This window comes from Mustela lutreola, chromosome 11 (assembly GCF_030435805.1).
Source record: "Mustela lutreola isolate mMusLut2 chromosome 11, mMusLut2.pri, whole genome shotgun sequence".
Classification (NCBI taxonomy): Eukaryota; Metazoa; Chordata; class Mammalia; order Carnivora; family Mustelidae; genus Mustela; species Mustela lutreola.
In genome coordinates this window covers 47,868,948-47,887,855 of record NC_081300.1, presented here as the reverse complement: position 1 = coordinate 47,887,855, position 18,908 = coordinate 47,868,948, and the positions used below count along the sequence as shown (strand labels likewise).

General features: G+C 36.2%; 1 protein-coding gene across 2 annotated transcripts in view; it reads left to right on the top strand.

Annotated features, from left to right (window-relative positions):
• Positions 1-667: 667 nt before the first annotated feature.
• RBBP8 (RB binding protein 8, endonuclease) overlaps positions 668-18,908 on the top strand; it is a 146,936-nt gene continuing 128,695 nt past the window's right edge. For both annotated transcript variants that reach the window (XM_059138868.1, XM_059138867.1), the window contains exon 1: positions 668-847. The gene's annotated coding sequence lies outside the window, so the exon portion shown is untranslated. The remainder of the gene's footprint in view (positions 848-18,908) is intronic.

Sequence of the window (18,908 nt, the reverse complement as noted above, 5' to 3'; positions counted from 1 at the left end):
GAATGATACGAAGATCATTTGAGTACAAGGAAGATAACATACACAGGCAAACATCTGATCAACCTATACCTTGTTTTCCTCCCTCTAGAAATTCTTCCTTCTAGTTCTCAGGGCCACTACCCTTGTGGGGAATATGAACCTCCCTCTCAAGGCTAAGCTAGACCAAGCAGAGCCAAGCGGACTAGTGGAAGAGGTCAGGCGTTATGGATTCTTCTTCATTGTAGATAATCTCTTTCTAGAGGCTTTAATCTGCAGAAAGCCCTGGAGTACATTTTAAAAAGGATTACCTACCTCTGAGGCTGATAGATACTCAAGTATCTACAATGAGAGGTTTATAACAATGGACTTTTGCTATGCCTGACATAGATCTATCCCTCCCACTAGAACTCTGAATTATTTTGCTGGAGGCTACAACATTCTGAGTAGTTTGTCGGGAGTTGATGGGAGGTGGGGATAACTCACCCATACAAGCTTAGCAGAGCTGAGCCGCTGCAGCTTGTTGGGCTAGCCTTTGATGCAGACTGGTTGGACAGGTTCTGGGTCTACAGAAGAACCGGTCTGACTGGCCTGTTATGCCAACATATTCTGGTTTGATTCCATGTTCCACAGACGGTAGAAACCTGCCCAGCCAGTTAAATGAAAGGCATATTAGGTTATCCATTGCACACTGTATATAGCTTAGATGCAGCAGGACTCTTTCACATAGCAGTAGTGTCTAGCAAACTCTATAGAGTGGCCCAGAGAAGTGGCTTCCTCTGATTTACAGTTAAAGTTCATAGCTTCAGAAGTCAAAAGTGAAACACCTTATGCTTTTGACCCAGAGCAGAGTTTCTAAATAAATTGAAAGGTAAGTTAACATGTTTTTTATATTCCTCAATTTTCTATGCACTTTTTGAAGGTTAAGTTAAGAAATGTTTAAACAGATATCTATTTTTAATATGATAATACCTGGATTATACCTTTTCTGTAAAGTTAGTTAGATATTGTTTCATGATACACATAAGTTCATTGATTTGTTTAGATAAAGATTATTTGGTATAAAATACACTAGACTTTTGCTACACTTTTCTGTAAGTTGGGCATGGCTATAGTCATGAAGAAAGCTGGGTTGAATAATTTTGCTAAATATATTCACCTATTAATGATTCATCTTAAGCCATCTACTTCTTTGATAATATACTATTATGTTTTATAGGCTGTTGCTATATGGCAACAATTTTATATAGTAAATCTAATTGTGAATATGATAATAATTGCCTTTTTAAGGCATATTAAATAGTGTTGGCCTGCCTGGTGATCCTAAGTACATTACAGGAACAATTCACAGTAAGAATTGGGGAGTGTGAAAAACAAAGATTGTGGAATCTGGTAACTGATTAACTATTGGAGCTCAAAAGTACTCGCTGAGCTGAATAGAAAGGAATGAAGACAGGTTTTGTCATGCCTATGAGGTCCGAAAAACTTTTTAAGTTAAAGAATATTTGGATCTTCCCTTTATATTATATTTTAAAATAAATATTTTACCCCTCTCTTCCACTGATGCAATTAATTTATTTTTAAGAAGTTTGTGTCATTTAAAATCAAAGTTACCAATCCCTTTTTATTTATTTTGGGTACCAAACTCCCCTCTTCGTTATTAATATTGGATTGAATTAAATGCACATATCTTCCGGGCATCAATTAACATAGCAGCTGACATATGAATTTATCTGGGAATTAAAATAACTTTTAAAACAGAATCATACTAAATACTTTCCTGTCAAGAGCTATTTGTAGGTCATTTTAATATGACTTTGTTTTAAACTGAGCAAGACTGATGCATCTTTTTCATTGTCCCTAGGGTCCTCACTTTGTCATGATGTTCAAACTCAAAGGCTCTAGAGTTTCTTTAGGATGTTATTAAAGAATTTTTTTTTAAGTGAGAAATAATGTTCAGATGAGATATCATTTTTTTGCAGGGAAGGTTTGGATGCTTTTCAGTCCCACTCAAAGGCAATTCTGCACAAAACTTCTGAAAATTCAGCTAAACTTCTAAAAAGCTAGGTAATGTTGAATCTGCATAAGGTATATGCTGATTCAGCAAACTGAAAGCAATTTTATTCAGCATAAACTGTATTCTGACTATTTTAGGGAGGAATCTGGATCAAAATTTTCTGTCGGTTGAATGCTTCTCTTTTCAATTAGTTTTTGGACAAGGTAGAGATATATGCCATTACAGTACACTTTGTGTTTCTGGTAAGTATGTTATATGTATTAATTTTAAAAATTTTAAACCATAGTGTGTTTAAAATACAGAGCTTACTGTTTAAAGATAAATTTAAGTGAGGATTCCAATTTATTTAGTGAGCATCTTTTATGTTTATGGTTTTGAGGAAAGCTATTTAGAAACTAGATATATATTTCATATAAAATCTATGGGTAAAATTTCAAGTCTAAGTGCACTCTGGAGAGGGATTCTACAACTTTCATAAAATAGAATTTTCAGTTTCAAATATATGAAAGTCCTATTAAATATAACCTTTGTGTATTTCCTGTAAATTGACCCCTTTAAAATACTGATGCATTGTGATGTTTTGTTAAGATTAAGGACATATGGATTTATAAATCAAATTAGGAAGCTGTAAATGTATGTGTGTATATTTTATATAGCCCTACATTATCTGTGGGTCTGGATCAAAAAGTTTTCTACTCATCTAAAAATCTCTTTATTCTTTAAAAGAAGTCACGGACACATTCCTTTGTCCTTATTCCTAGCCACTCAGTTTCGCACAATGACTCTTTTTGTCAACAATGCTAGCTTTCTTAACAACTGCAACCTCTTTCCTTCCTGAATTCTTAATATGTTTCCTACAAAAAGCACTTAGAATCATGAAATTTTTAAGCTTAAAGAACTCTTAAAGAATAATTCATGCAGAAGCACCTAGGTGGCTTAGTCAGTTAAGCACCTGACGCATGATCTCAGCTCAGGTCTTGATCTTAGGGCCATGAGTGCAAGCCCTACACTGGGCTCCTCACTGGGCCAGGAGCTTACTTGAAAATAAATAAGTAAATAATGCATCCAAGTCCTCATTTTTCAGTTGAATAAAAAACCCCAAACGTAGTTAAATCACTACTCTTCACTCTAAAGTGGAGCTGGGACCAGAACACCCCAGTTTCCAGAATACAAGCCCAAACTAATATTTTTCACTATTCTACACTGAGTCATCTGAATATTACATTAAATCTAATCTACATTTTCTAAAAGAATTGTAAAAAGGTAAAATTATGGTATATTATGAGTCTCTGCTAACTCATAAACAATAAAAATGCTTATTTTCTTAGTACATATGCTTAGGATATAGTTTAGGATTTGCCTAAGAAGCTAGTACTTCTAAAATTTGGTTAGAGGGGCTCAGTCGGTAAGCGTCTGCCTTCAGCTCAGGTCATGTTCTCAGGGTCCTGGGACTGAGACCCACACTGGGCTCTCCGCTCAGCGGCAAGTTTGCTTCTTCCTGTCCCTCTCCCTCTGTGATCTCTCTGGCTCTCACTCCCTCTCAAATAAATACATAAAATCCAAAAAATAAAATAAAATTTTGTTAGAATTGGCAGGAAAGTTTCAATAAGAATTGTGCAAATGCAAAACCCTTTAGAGGTAATAGAACATGTTTCTTAAGGGGTAAGACTCTTAATACAGTGCTTTGCACAGAAGTTCTCAAAAAATGTTTTAAATGTTTTTAACTTAAGAAATTCCAAACAGGGGCGCCTGGGTGGCTCAGTGGGTTAAGCCGCTGCCTTCGGCTCAGGTCATGATCTCAGAGTCCTGGGATCGAGTCCCGCATCGGGCTCTCTGCTCAGCAGGGAGCCTGCTTCCCTCTCTCTCTCTCTGCCAGCCTCTCTACCTACCTGTGATCTCTCTCTGTCAAATAAAATAAAAAATAAAATAAATCTTTAAAAAAAAAAAAAAAAAAAAAAAAGAAATTCCAAAGAAATGGGGCCACAGAAACTTTGAGAACCAAAGGCTCAAAAATTCCACTTCTGATTCCTAGAACTAAAGTTAATTCTCCTAATCCCCTTATTTCTTCACAGGTAAACTCCTACCTGAAGGATGCTTCTTAACTTTGGTAAATTCAGTTCAGCCCAAGTGGACTCTAAAAAATAATCACTTCATTTGTTTCTCATTTTTAAAATCAAGAGAAAAGGAAGTACACTGGAAAACATATGAGCTTTTGAGTCAAACTAAGATGAATATGAATACTGGCTGTTACAAACTAGCTTACCCTTGGGAATTAACTCTGAATTCTCTTTCCTCTCTCTGTAAGTTAAGGAAGCTAATACCATTCTCTCAGTTGTTGGGAGGATTAAATGAGATACTATGCCTAAAACTCCTAGCATAGCCACTAGAACATGGTAGGTGCAGCAAATGTCAATATCCTTCCCACCTCTTTAAAAGAACATATAATAAATTTCAGCAAATGGCTTAAGTGAGAGAAGTCAAAACTTAGCTTGAAATACATATTTTTTAAGAGAAATAACAACTAAATTAGCAAACTCGGAGGTATCAAGGAGGAAAGCCTTCTCCCGCACTATGGTGCTTCTAGCCAGACTCAGAATCAAACTGACATGAGACAGATTAACATGGGAAAATCAAACTTAATAGTTGTTTGGGGAATCCACATAGACATGAAATTTCAAAGACAATGAGGCAACATGAAACTTATATGAGCAAGGAGAGGGGTAGGGTCTGATGATACAAAGATGAGGAAGACCATTCCCAAGAAGGTGAAAGGAGGTGTTTGGAAAAATAAAGGTTGTCTTATTATGCAGATAGGTTCCTTAGGTAAAGGAGAATCTCCCTTTTTTTTCTTTTTTTTTAAAGTGGGCTCCTCACCTAATGTGGGGTTTGAACTCACAACCCTGAGATCAAGAGTTATATGATCTATTGACTGAACCAGCCAAGAACCCCTAAAATTTCAAATTTTAATCATCTATACCAAAGGAAGGAACTATAGCATGGATAGTACAAATTATACCTTAATTGTGCCTCACATCTAGGTTTTTCAAAGACAGTTCATATCTATTTGTATCTATTATTTTATATAACATCAGATTAGTTGGCCAAAGATTTCTATATGCTCTAAGGCTTGTGTTCTTTCTAGTGCTAATTGAGTTATTTCTTCAGGGCTCTAGAATATGTTTGTTCCTCCAAAAGATTCTCTTCCAAATTAAATTTATTGTAGTATTAACTTATATTTTATTCTCTTGATAATAAATAATGATAGAGGGATTGAGTCCAAAATGTGTTTGGTATAAGAAGTAGGATGGACTAGGATTTAACATTTCCTAAAAGTAATACTAAATAAGGGATAAATTGATTAAGAGATGAAACCAATGAGCAAAGTTCACACATGAGATATTATGAAATGTTATATCGTGGGTCAAAAAGGAGTTCAGGGGGCACCTGGGTGGCTCAGTGGGTTAAAGCCTCTGTCTTCAGCTCAGGTCATGATCTCAGGGTCCTGGGATGGTGCCCCACATCAGGCTCTCTGCTCAGCAGGGAGCCTGCTTCCCCCTCTCTCTGCCTGCCTCTCTGCTTACTTGTAATCTGTCTAATAAATAAATAAAATCTTAAAAAAAAAAAAAAAAGGAGTTCAGAATAGTGTGACAAAACCTTCTAAGAACTTGCCTAACTAAAGTTGGGTCAAGGGGGTACCTGATTGGCTCAGCTGGAAGAGCATGTAACTCTTGATCTTGGGGTCATGAGTTCAAGCCCCATGCTGAGTGTAGAGATTACTAAAAAAACAAAAAACAAAAACACTTAAAAATAAATAAACAAAGTTGGGTTGATGACACATCTCCCAGGGTGTAAATAAAAAGCAGGAAAAAGATTATGAATTGATGTTAGAACAAAAAAAAAGATCCACTTACAACACAAACTGATCTTAGTGAGCTCTTGCAATCAACTTTAATTTCCTGAGAGATTTTTTTAAAAAGATTTATTTATTTATTTGAAAGAAAGAAGGTACACATGCACAGGCATGAGCAGTGGGAAGAGGCAGAAGGAAAGAATGCCAAGCGGACTCCCTGCTGAGCACAGAGCCAAACAGAGGGGCTGGATCTCATGACTCCTCTGAGAGACAAAACCAAGAGTCAGATACTTAGTGACTATGCCAGCCAGAAGCCCCAAATTGTTTTTCTCTTAAAGTAAAAAGCTTGTATATAGATGGTATACCTAAAGAAAAAATACCACTTCAACAATGTAGCCCACTAATTATGTAACATTCTTATTAAAACTATTTTATTAGATACATAAAAAATTTAGTTTTATTTGACTACTCATTAAATTAGTATTCAATTTGCCTATTTATTTTCATGCTTTTTGAATGGGTATTACCATAAACAATTGAAAAGAAGACAGGGAGTAACATAAATTTAAAATATATTTTTGAAATATTTCTTTATGGGGCACCTGGTTAACTCAGTCAGTAGAGAACGCAGCTCTTAATCTTGGGGTTGTGAGTTCAAGCCCCACATTGGACATAGAGCTTGCTTTAAAAAAAAGATAATTATTTTAAATTTCTGCATAAAATAGCTGATTTGGATAAATAGGCACTACCAACCAAACTTCCTATGGATCAAAGACTAACTAGGAAATAGAAAATATTATAGCTCATTCTTAAAGACATACAGACTTAAAATCAATCAGAAAACTATTGCCTTAGAAGTTATATATTACTGACAAAGTGAAAATATAACTTGCAGGGCAAATTTTTAGTTTCAAAGTTCTATCTGAAGTCTATTCCCTATTGCCTATCACAAGCACAGTAACTTAGATTAACTTCCCTCCAACATGAAAACATTTTAAATCTAAAGAATTTCTAAATGAATCTTGAAACATTAAGAAATACAGTATCAGTAACTTTATGTAGCTTGCAGTACAACATATATTGACATGGAACAATATTATAGAACTCTGTGATGTAGATTTCCATTAAAAAAATCTACATTTAATATATACAGGTCTAAATTTGAAGGGCAAGGTCTCCTAACTGAAAGTAGATGGTAAAATCAGTCACATCTCTATAAAAATATAAATATTGTAACCAATTTTCAATAATACAATAATTACTGAGTGGTAAATACCATCTACAAAGCATTTTAGTGAACTGTTAAATTCTGTTCTAGTCACTTTCCCAGCAATTGTTGAACAAAATTTAAAACAAACATACGTTGCTCAGGAATAAGTATACTATTTTTTAACTATAATATTGAACTAGCCACCAGGACCTGGCTACAGGCCATTCAGCAAGAAAACTGTTCAGTTCAATCCAGCATGATAATATCAGTCTCTTTTTACACAGCTTTGCTTGTTAAGATGTGAGTGTTTACATCTTTGAGATTAATGGCATGTTGTTCTAGTTCCATCAATAAGTATAAATTAAACACATCTAGCAAAAACACATCTCAGCGTTCATTGGTACCATAAGAAACCACATGTTTATACTAATATTAAAGCCAAGTAGTAATACCAAATCAAATTTCTACAGAAGAAGAGCACAGTGACTCTGAAATTAAAATTGGGTTATCTTTTTAATCTGACTTCCCAGTCTGTGGTTTATTAGCTCCGTTTATTAGAACATGTGATTAATGGTATCCTGATACTAATTCAGTCCCTGTGGAGTAAATTGGCTTTCATTTATTGCATAGTCACAGATTATCCTCAGTGGTATTATCACTGTAATAACTTATCAATGCTTCTCAAAGTGCAGTCTGTAGACCACCTGACTCACTTGGAGGATGATTATTAAAAATACAGATTTCTAAACTTCATTCTAGACATATCCCATTAGAATCTCTGGTGGGTAGATCCTATGAATCTACATATTTACATATTTTCCAGATTATTCTAATGTCCAGTAAAGTTCTAAAAGTGGCAAGAAAAGATTCTCCCAGGACCCTTAGGAGCCATGAAGCTGCCTCAGGCCTGCCTGCCAGAAGATGAGAGAGAGGTAGTTAAGAGTTGCCTCATAGATTGCTAATTTCCTCACATTTTCAGGGAGTGCTTCTGTTTCTAAAGGCCTCAGAGAAGTCCCAGGTGAAGGGCTGTCGGGTTTCACCTTCATGAATCTGGTTGCCATTGGAATGGTTAAAGCAAGCAGGGTCCAAGAGGTGTCCAGTACCTCACTATTATAAGACAAACAGGATCAAACTGATTTTTCCTTAATTAACCAATATAATTTTAATACACTAAGAAACTAAAATGGATTTTCTGAGAAATGTGTAAAGCAATTTCAAAGAGGCAAGTGAGGAACTTTAGCCTATTTTTGTCTGATGTATTTGATCCATTCCCACAAAACCTGAGATGCACTGAAACTTGATCTTTTGTGAGAAAGGCATTTTCTAATAAACTACATTTCATTTCCTGAATTTGGCTGCCAATTTTTAAAGGGCCAGACCACACCAAATGAACAATTAGTATGTACTCTGTAAATAGTTTTATGTCCAGTATTGATCTACATTAGTCTACATTGCTAAAATTATAGTAAAAATAGATTGACTACACTGGGCCCTCAAGTAACACTTCTCATTATAGCAAAATACAGAATTTTGAATAGTAGAAGTTTGTGTTGGACTATGTCCAAGAGGGTCTGGTTACAAGAACTAATTCATTATAACCTTTATGTGATCTTGGAGCATGGCTCTAAAGAATACATTAGAGAAAGGCTCTAGTCAAGTAGGTTAAAAACAAAACTAAAATAGCCAGTTATGTGCTTTACTTAAGTAAATATCGTATTTGTTGCATAATAAAAACTTAGTTTAGAGAAAATGAGGAAGAAATAGGTATAAGTAAAAAATAAATCTAATTAAAAGTGTATCTTTCATTTAATTTGAATTATGTTAAAATCAAATATCTGAGTTTTTAAAAACAACCCTCTTTTAGACAATGGTTAAATAAGCTAATGAATTCATAAGGGTGAAATAGAAAAACTGGACTGAAAAGGGCATAGAATAAAAAAAGGAGAGGAGGGACGCCTGGGTGGCTCAGTTGGTTAAGCGGCTGCCTTCGGCTCAGGTCATGATCCCAGCGTCCTGGGATGAAGTCCCACATCGGGCTCCTTGCTCCGTGGGGAGCCTGCTTCTCCCTCTGCCACTCTGTCTGCCTGTGCTCACTCTCTCTGTCTCTCTGACAAATAAATTAATTAAATCTTAAAAAAAAAAAAAGAAAAAAAAGGAGAGGACACATACTGTTGAACAAAGGCCATTAAGAAGAGATACTATTTTCAGAAGGAGTTATCAAATATACATAGATCTTTACTAAATTAGCTCAGATCACAATCAACTTGATGCCAACACCCCCTTTCTTGCAACTGAAGCAGAGTAGATCATAAATCTGTTAGGTAAATAATTTCTTACAACCACAAATTTCTAAAGTACATGAAGAAATTAGTTTCCCCTTTCTATACTGTTTTGCAGTTGGACTAGATGATTTTTAAAGTCCCTTGGAATATAACAGAAATAACACCAATATAATAATTCTACCTGATTTATTTAAACCTAATTACATGAATCAAATAAGATATCTAAAAGCATTTACATTGTAATTTAATCCCTTCTATAATTATAAATGTCTCAATTTCCATAACAATTCAATAATTTCACTATGATTACATAACTTAAGCAATTGAAGAGATCTCTCTGATCTGCTGTACTTCTTAAATCTATTAACCACAATTTCTTACACTATTTAGATACATCTATAATTATTCAAACCCATCAACAATCTTGTATGTAAATTACCCAAGGTACGTATTACCTTCTTATTACTGATAAACTGAGGCACAGAGAAATTAAATTACTTGTTCAGTAGAATTAATTTTAGTAGAATTAAGTAGAATCAGTAGAATTTAATTTAAGAATTAAAATTCATTCAACAAATTAGGTGGAGCTGTTGATTTCTCACTGTCAACCTCTACAAATATATTATATACTTACAGTTTCCAGAACTCACAATGATTCCCCTTAGCAGAACCTTTGCACATGCCTTTTGCCTGGAAAGCCATCTACCACTCTGCTCCCAATAGGCAAGTTGCTTCAAACTTCTATGACATCGTCCTTAAGAAATTTCACATATAGGGGTGTCTGGGTGGCTCAGTCAGTTAAGCATCTGCCTTTGGCTCAGGTCATGATCTCAGAGTCCTGGGATCAAGCCCCACATCCGGCTCCCTGCTCATGCTTCTCCCTTTGCGCTTTCCCCTGCTTGTGCTCTCTGTGTCAAATAAATAAATAAAATCTTTAAAAAAATAGAAATTTCACATATATTCTTTTACAATAATCCCTTTGGACACAGTAAGTATAACTATTCTCATTTTTTGGTTGGGGAAATAAGATTTGTCTAGGAAACATACAGATTAACAGAGATAGGGCTAGAGTTTAAATCTTAAATTCTGGGTCCTGTCTCCAGCTCAGGACTTGCACAAAACTATAGGCCAGGAATATGTCTATATGCCATCATCAATGTAGAACACAGTTTTGGGGGGCATTCCCTGCTCTGGTCCCTTCTGAGATATCAACATAATTCAAGACCCCTCCATCAATTTAATTTTAAACTTCCAACATGGACGAAGCTAAAACTTCGGGCTGGAAGAGCTACCACAAACACTTTTACTAACTCCATTAAGCCAATTTATGGAGCACCTGGGTGGCTCAGTGGGTTAAGGCTCTGCTTTCAACTCAGGTCATGATCTCAGGGTCCTGGGATTGAGCCTGCTTCAGGCTCTCTGCTCAGCGGGAAGCCTGCTTCTCCCTCTCTTTGCCTGCCTATCTGCCTACTTATGATCTCTCTGTCAAGTGAATAAATAAAATCTTAAAAAGAAAAAGTCAATTATATTCATCTCTCAAATGTCCACCATTATAAGACACATAAAAGAATGCATATGCCATAATTTCTACTAAGTATAATTGTTAATGCAGAAAGTCTACAAAATGAACTGAAATTCATCCATATAATAGGTGCCTCACTTCAACCCTGAATGAGATAGCCCAATTTATTTTCCTTTTCTAAATTATGAGACAAATTACTATCAAATTTTAAAGTCATTTTAGTGACCTCATATAAGTTTCTGAAATAAATAGAAAGATGTACCAAGACTAAAAATGAGCCTGTAGGTAATAAATTTTTTTGAAGGGCACCTGGGTGGCTTAGTGGGTTAAGCCTCTGCCTTCAACTCAGGTCATGATCTCAGGGTCATGGGATCAAACCCCACATGGAGCTCTCTGCTCAGCAGGGAACCTGCTTCCCCTTCCCTCTCTGCCTGCCTCTCTGCCTACTTGTCAACTCTCTCTCTTTGTCAAATAAATAAATAAATCTTTATAAATAGGTATAATTATTGATCAAAATTCAGAAACTTTATTTATTTTCTCAAAAATAGTTTTTTTTTTAAAGATTTTATTTATTAATTTGACAGAGAGAAATCACAAGTAGACGGAGAGGCAGCCAGAGAGAGAGAGAGAGGGAAGCAGGCTCTCCGCTGAGCAGAGAGCCCGATGCGGGACTCGATCCCAGGACTCTGAGATCATTACCCGAACCGAAGGCAGCGGCTTAACCCACTGAGCCACCCAGGTGCCCCTCAAAAATAGTTTTTAAGTTAAAAAAATAGAAAAGCACAGAATAAGCTTTATGTAGATTTTATTATTCAAAAATAATATGGTGTATTGAAATGAGCAAAGATATAGGATTAATAGCCAGAAAACTGGGTTTTGTGTCTTGGGTCAACTTACCTATTAGTTTGTACATACAGTGTTAGTCAAACCACCTAATTTCTCAACCTCTGTGAAAAGATGAAAACTGTAACTCTTCTACCTTTATGACACAGTTATTTTTAGGTTCAAAGAGAAGATACATAGGAAAAGTACTTTGTATCTTACTATAGCTAATTGTTTCGAATCCATTTTTCTATCAGTATTAAACCACTTCTCAACTCATAGGGAATTTCAGAGTAGTAGCGATTAAGTCAAAAAGTATAATCCTTTTATGGCTTATATTATCTATACCAAAATATTCTTTAAAAACAATTTAGATTGATCTGTACATAGTTGTGAAGGAAATACTCTTGACTACAAAGAGTCATATAGGGCGCCTGGGTGGCTCAGTGGGTTAGGCCGCTGCCTTCGGCTCAGGTCATGATCTCAGGGTCCTGGGATCGAGTCCCACATCGGGCTCTCTGCTCAGCAGGGAGCCTGCTTCCTCCTCTCTCTCTCTGCCTGCCTCTCTGCCTACTTGTGATCTCTCTCTGTCAAATAAATAAATAAATCTTTAAAAAAAAAAAAAAAAACAAAGAGTCATATAAATCTTCCCTTTTTTATTAGTTTATATTTCAAATACCTTAAAGCTTCTGACCAAGTGATTTATCACCCAAACCAGGACATTTTTAGAGTAAACAGGAGCTCTATTAATAATTAAACCAGAACAATAGATATTAATGAGACCTACTGCTAGTAAGCCAGGGGTATGGCCACTTTATTTATTTATTTATTTGTTTTTTTTTAAGATTTCATTTATTTACTTGACAGAGAGTGAGAGAGATCACAAGTAGGCTGAGAGGCTGGCAGAAAGAGAGGGGGAAGCAGGCTCCCTGCTGAGCAGAGATTCTGATGCAGGATTCAATCCCAGGACCCTGGGATCACAACCTGAGCCGAAGGCAGAGGCTTAACCCACTGAGCCACCCAGGCCCCCCAAATCACTTTAAAGAAGCATATTAGAGGGGCGCCTGGGTGGCTCAGTCATTAAGCATCTGCCTTTGGCTTGGGTCATGATCCCAGCATCGAAGCCTGCTTTTCCTTCTCCCACTCCCCTTGCTTGTGTTCCCTCTCTCGCTGTATCTCTCTGTCAAATAAATAAATAAATAAAATCTTTAAAAATATATATTAGGTTTGTCTTAGTATCCCAAATAATCCACAAAAATAGTCATTAAGGGTGTGAGGTAAATTAAACATAATTTAATTTCTAATACTTCTGACTATAACTTAAGTAAAATTTATAAAGTCTTGGCCAAAACTGAAGGTCTTCACTAAGAACTAAATTTTGAATGTAAAACATTTTTAGAAAGGTAACTATCAAAGCTTCCTTAAACCTAGATTGACATATGGATTAGGAAAAGCAAAAAGCTGATATTTTAAACAAAGTCTATTTTTCTCCAACATAGTTAGAATAGAGAAAAATTGAGAAACAAAGTCTGCCAGTGTGTTTGAAAACATACCTGTAATGTGTGAGGCATGAGTACATTAAAGATCACAACTATTTGTCAGGATTGAATAAATTGATGGAAAAAACAGCATATAAAATGCAAATCATTTTTTTAAAAAGTGGACAAAGCAATGAATATTAAATGTGTTTGCTCTTGTGAACCTACTAAGGAATGCTTTACAACTGTTAGAGATTTATCCCTATAGTTAATCCTTCATAATACTTTGCATTTACATTACTGTATATAAATATTGTTCCCACAGCTTCCATCATGGTGGCATATGTAAACTAGATTTACTGGATAAAAAGGAAAATATTAGTTTTTTACAAGATTCTCAAAATAAAATCCACTTCTCTATTCTACAGTCTTAGTGATCGCTCTTAAATTCTTTTATCATCTCCACAGCAATTAAGCGCTGAAGTTCTTATAAGTCAGTGTTAGGAGATAAGACATAAGGGCTAACAAAATTCCTGGGCTTCATAGACCTATACGCATAGGTATGAAATATTACCAAGGAGCCATTATATTATAAAATCGTTGACCTGGAAGAAGTCCCTTTCCATTCACAAAAGTCATTTGCCGTAACAGATCATTAGCATTCTTGATCAGCCTGCCATCAGTTTAAACCTAGGCACCTAACCAAGCATAGAGCGTATCATGTAGTGTATAGAAATCTTTATTAAGTATAAAGAGATTGTTCCTAAATTAGACAAATTATATAGATGTAATAAAACTCTGCCCATGACTGATGTGAAATGAAGTAGCTAAGTGAATGACATTTAAAAACACAAACAAAAAAATTCTTTTGTTTATAAAAAGAAATGAAGAAGGTATATGGAGCCATAGTAAAAATCAAAACAAAGCTTCTGATATCTAAGTTGGAAGTTGGCCAGAATACATGAGGCTAATTTTTCTAATTGGAAAGCAATGTATAATCTTTAATGTTCATTGTAAGTACCTTAATGACCATTTAAGACTGCCAAAATAAAAACTGTAATACTGACATCCTTTGTAGAATGTTAAATACATTTCTTAAAACAATTATAAAACTGCTCAACCCAACTGGAATCTTGCCACCATCAATTCAAATCATAAACAAAACATTTGGCACTTGGGGCAAGATCAACAACTGATATATACTCTTACCCCCAAACAACATTTAGTATTTATTGTAAATAACTTAAAAAACTACATCAAGTGTTCAAGTTGACACAAATGCTGACGGTTACCATAATTTTCTTTTGTCTCAAAACTTCTTTTCCTTCTTCTCTCTCAAACAGTCTTTTGTCTTGTTCTTGAAGTAGTTCTAACTGTAGACAGCCCACCCCAGTTTACTAGTATTGTGTGCTCATATTACAGGATGGTATTATGTAAATAATCATAATGGGTTTAATCACTTATAAAATTTTTTGCCTGGGCGGGGCGCCTGGGTGGCTCAGTGGGTTAAGCCTCTGCCTTCGGCTCGGGTCGTGGTCCCAGGGTCCTGGGATGGAGCCCCGCATTGGGCTCTCTGCTCAGAGGGGAGCCTGCCTCCCCTTCTCTCTCTCTGCCTGCCTCTCTGCCTACTTGTGATCTTTGTCTGTCAAATAAATAAATAAACTCTTTTAAAAAAAAAAGAAAAAGAAAAAGAAATGCAGCAAATCCAAAATGAGTTGTGCTGTATCATTAATAATTTTTTATAATGACCGTATTTGGGCAATGGAGAGCCACTAAGTGTTTTAAGCAAGGAAATGCCAGGATCAGAAATAATGGTTTAGATTTCTGGCAGCTGTGTGGAGACCTCGTTAAGGCAAGGAAGCCTGGAAGCAAGGAGGCTATAGTCTATGTAAGAAATATTAGGGCTGGGATGCTTGGGTGGCTCAGCGGGTTAAGCCTCTGCCTTTGGCTCAGGTCATGATCTCGGGGTCCTGGGATGGAGCCCTGCATTGGGCTACTTGGCAGGGAGCCTGCCTCCCCCCACCTCTCTGTCTGCTGCTCTGCCTACTTGTGATCTCTCTCTCTCTCTCTGTTAAATAAATAAATAAAATTTAAAAAAAAGAAGAAGAAAGAAGTATCAGGGCTGAAACAAAGGCATAAGGGAATGGAAAGGAAAGCACTAATTCAAAACTATTATTCAGGAGATAACAACAGTATAAAATGGGGACTTACTTGTCCTGACTCCATGGAAACGGGTTTGATTTTATTCTAAGGTGATGGGAAGACCCTGGGATGTTTTTAGGAGGGCAACATCTTGTTCTGACTTCGGTTTTTTGTTTTTGGGGGTTTTTTTAAAGATTTTATTTGAGAGAGAGAGAGTGAGAGAGTGCAAGCAAAGGGAGAGGCGATGGAGAAGCATATTCCCCACTGAGCAGGAAGCCCCACACAGCTCCATCCCAGGACCCTGAGATCATGACCTGAGCCACCTAGGTGTCCCTGACTTTAGGGCTTTTTGTTTTGTTTTGTTAAAGATTTTATGTATTTATTTGACAGAGAGAGACACAGCAAGTGAGGGAACACAAGCAGGAGGAGTCGGAGAGGGAGAAGCAAGCTTCCCACTGAGCAAGGAGCCCGACTGTGAGGCTCCATCCCAAGACTCTGGTATCATGACCTGAGCCAAAGGCTGACACTTCACAACTGAGCCACTCAGGCTCCCCTATTTTAAGAATTAATTGATGCCCTACATGAGATTTGAAACCACGTAATTTTAGTGATATCAGTCTAACCTGCTATGTGATTTTCCCTCTGCAACCCTCAGCTACCCAACTGTAGAGTTAAGCAGATTGTACAATCAACAAAAAGTTCGTTTTTAAATGATGTGAGTTAGATGATTTTAAAATTCCAAAATTCTACAGTTCTAAGAATCCTAGAGTTATTACAGCAACCACACAGTTTTTCTTACTGTGGCTAAATGTACAAATGTATGTAATATAAAATTCACCATTTTAATTATTTCACCACACAATTTTTAAGCCAAGCACCCTAACCAGGGAACTCTATTGAGTTATAGGTATGCTAGGACATTTAAAATTCCAGCCCTCAAGGGGGCATTGTTGATGGGGTACGGTGGGGGGTGAGGAGGTGGAGTCCAACTTTTGCTGTCTCTGGATGGAAGAAGCCTTATCTTTTTATTATAATATGAAATACAAATAATAATTTTCCAAGTATTGGAAAAGTTTGGGAACACTGTTCAAAGCCATGAAGTCTTCTCACGTATCTGTAGGACTTCATAATTTAATCTACCATGTGGGTCTTATAGCTTCCATTGGGAGAGAATATCTATGAGTATGCCCACCATTTCTTTCTATTTTTTTTTAAATGGAAGATTTGCCTTTTTTTTTTTTTAAGATTTATTTATTTATTTATTTGACAGAGAGAGAGAGAGAAGTCACAAGTAGGCAGAGAGGCAGGCAGAGAGAGAGGGGGAAGCAGGCTCTACACTGAGCAGAAAGCCCGACATGGGGCTCGATCCCAGGACCCTAAGATCATGACCCAAGACAAAGGCAGAGGCCTAACCCACTGAGCCAATCAGGCACCCACCATTTCTACACCAAAATGACCATCATAAACTCTCACACGGAGAATCTAAGAATTTTGAATGGATTCAAAGATTTTTCTCCACTTACATAAAAAATAGTAATCCCGTTACAGATGTTCAATTTATTCATTTATCCACATAGTACTCACTTTATGGGAGGCAATGAGTTAGTTTGTGACAATAAAACGGTGAACAACAAGACAAACAAAAAAGGTAAACAAGACAAGGTTTTGACCTCAAAAAAGTTAGTGTGTGAGGAGAGAGAATTAATTAAATAAGTAAAACCAGTAAGTACAAGACTGGAAGGTACATAGTGCCATAAGAGGATTTAATAGAAGAGACTATTAAAACAAGATATAAAGATAATAAGTAGCTAGGCAAAGGGCAGGGGTAGGTTTGGTTCATAACTCCAAACAGAAGCAAAGGCATGCAAAGACCTAGTGGACACTAAAGTCAGTGAGGCCTGGAGACACAGTAAAGGCAGTTCAAAGGGACTATCTTAAGAGTAACAATAAGCCACTGAAAGGTATAAGCAGCCGTTATCAGATTTATTTTTCAGAAAGATCACAGTAGCTATAGTCTAAAGGCTAAGTTGGTAAAATTTAAGGTGGGAGGAGAAAAAATATTAATTTCCATTTTTTCTCCACCTTTTAAAAAAATGTCTTCGTAGGTCATGCGTTAGCTCGGAAGTCCTAATAAGGGCTAGCTTTTTTCTGAGCCCCTACTGTGTATCTAAACACTGTACTAAGCAGTTTACATGCACTAACTCATTTCCTCTTCATAACCCTATGTGTTTGGTACTATTATCCTCATTTTACAGGTAAGAAAAAGAGACAGAGGTTAAGAAATCAGTCTAAGGTCATTTGGTAAGGAAGTATTAGAGCAGGATTCAGAACCAGGAAATCGGTCTCCAGAGCCTGACTTAACCACACCATTTTTCAACAATACATGTACACATTTTCTTCTTCTTCTTCTTTTTTTAAGTAAGCTCTATGCCCAACGTGGAGCTTGAACTCACAACCTCAAGATCAAGAACTGCTTACTGTACCAACTGAGCCAACCAGGCGCCCTTGTTTTTTTTTTTTAATGTATACAATTTAAATTTTAAATATATGCATGATTTGAGAATACTCAAATATTTTCCGAACACCAGTGATGAGAAAGGTTTAGATGGGTTTTTTTGGTTGGGTGGATAGACTACAAGAGTAGGTACGAGAAAGTGGTATATCGGAATATGGTGGTGGTGAAGGAAAGAAGGGGATTCATTTGGAATCTATCTGGTAAGTAAAACTGAAAGGACTTGGTGATAGATTGGATAGGGTAAGAATTAAAGGGGAAAAAGGTGTTAAGGCTCATTCTTTGGATTCTGACTCATTTCCTCTGACTTGCATAAATGCATTGGACAGTGGAGCTTTAAGCAGAGGCCAGAGGAACAGGTTAGGTTTTTTGTTCTCAGTGTTTCTTTGGACAAGTACAATGCTATTTCAATATACTGTTAAATGACAAACTAATTACAAGTTCTTTCCATTTATAACAAAACTTTGTTTCCATTTTAAACATTCATACAAGCAATTATGCCTGGGTTATAATAGAAATAACAATCAATTTGTCACCCATTTTCTTTAAAAGTATAATGAATGAAGTCATAAAATTTGGAAGCCAATGACAGTTACTCTAATAGTGTAAAGAAGATTCAGCAACCCTCTCCCCTAAAGAAACCAATGTTCCTATAACATTGTTAGAATGGTACAGAAACATCCTGTTGGGTGCAGTTCCAAGGAGTAAGCTCTGATAATCATCCCTTAACACTGGGACGGAGTGGAAAAATTATCTTCACAGTTTGCACTTATGATTTCCTAAATACCACTTAACTTTCAGAAGTTCAGAGTGCTCTCCTGTCTTCCTCCCAGATTACAAGAATCACAATAAAGTACTCAGCTGGTTTAAAAGATTCTGTGATTCTAGCTTATTCTGCTTATTTTTAACTTCATTTGCAGAATAGCTAATGCTAAAATGCTTTTTTAAGAAACCAAAACATACTAACGTTGTGAACGTTACAAACAGCCACGGGAAGGATTTATTTTTTAAAACATTAAATTACCTAACAGGTTGTTGTTCCAACAACAACAAAAACAAAACAAAACAAAACAAAACAAAAACGCAGGTCATTCTGA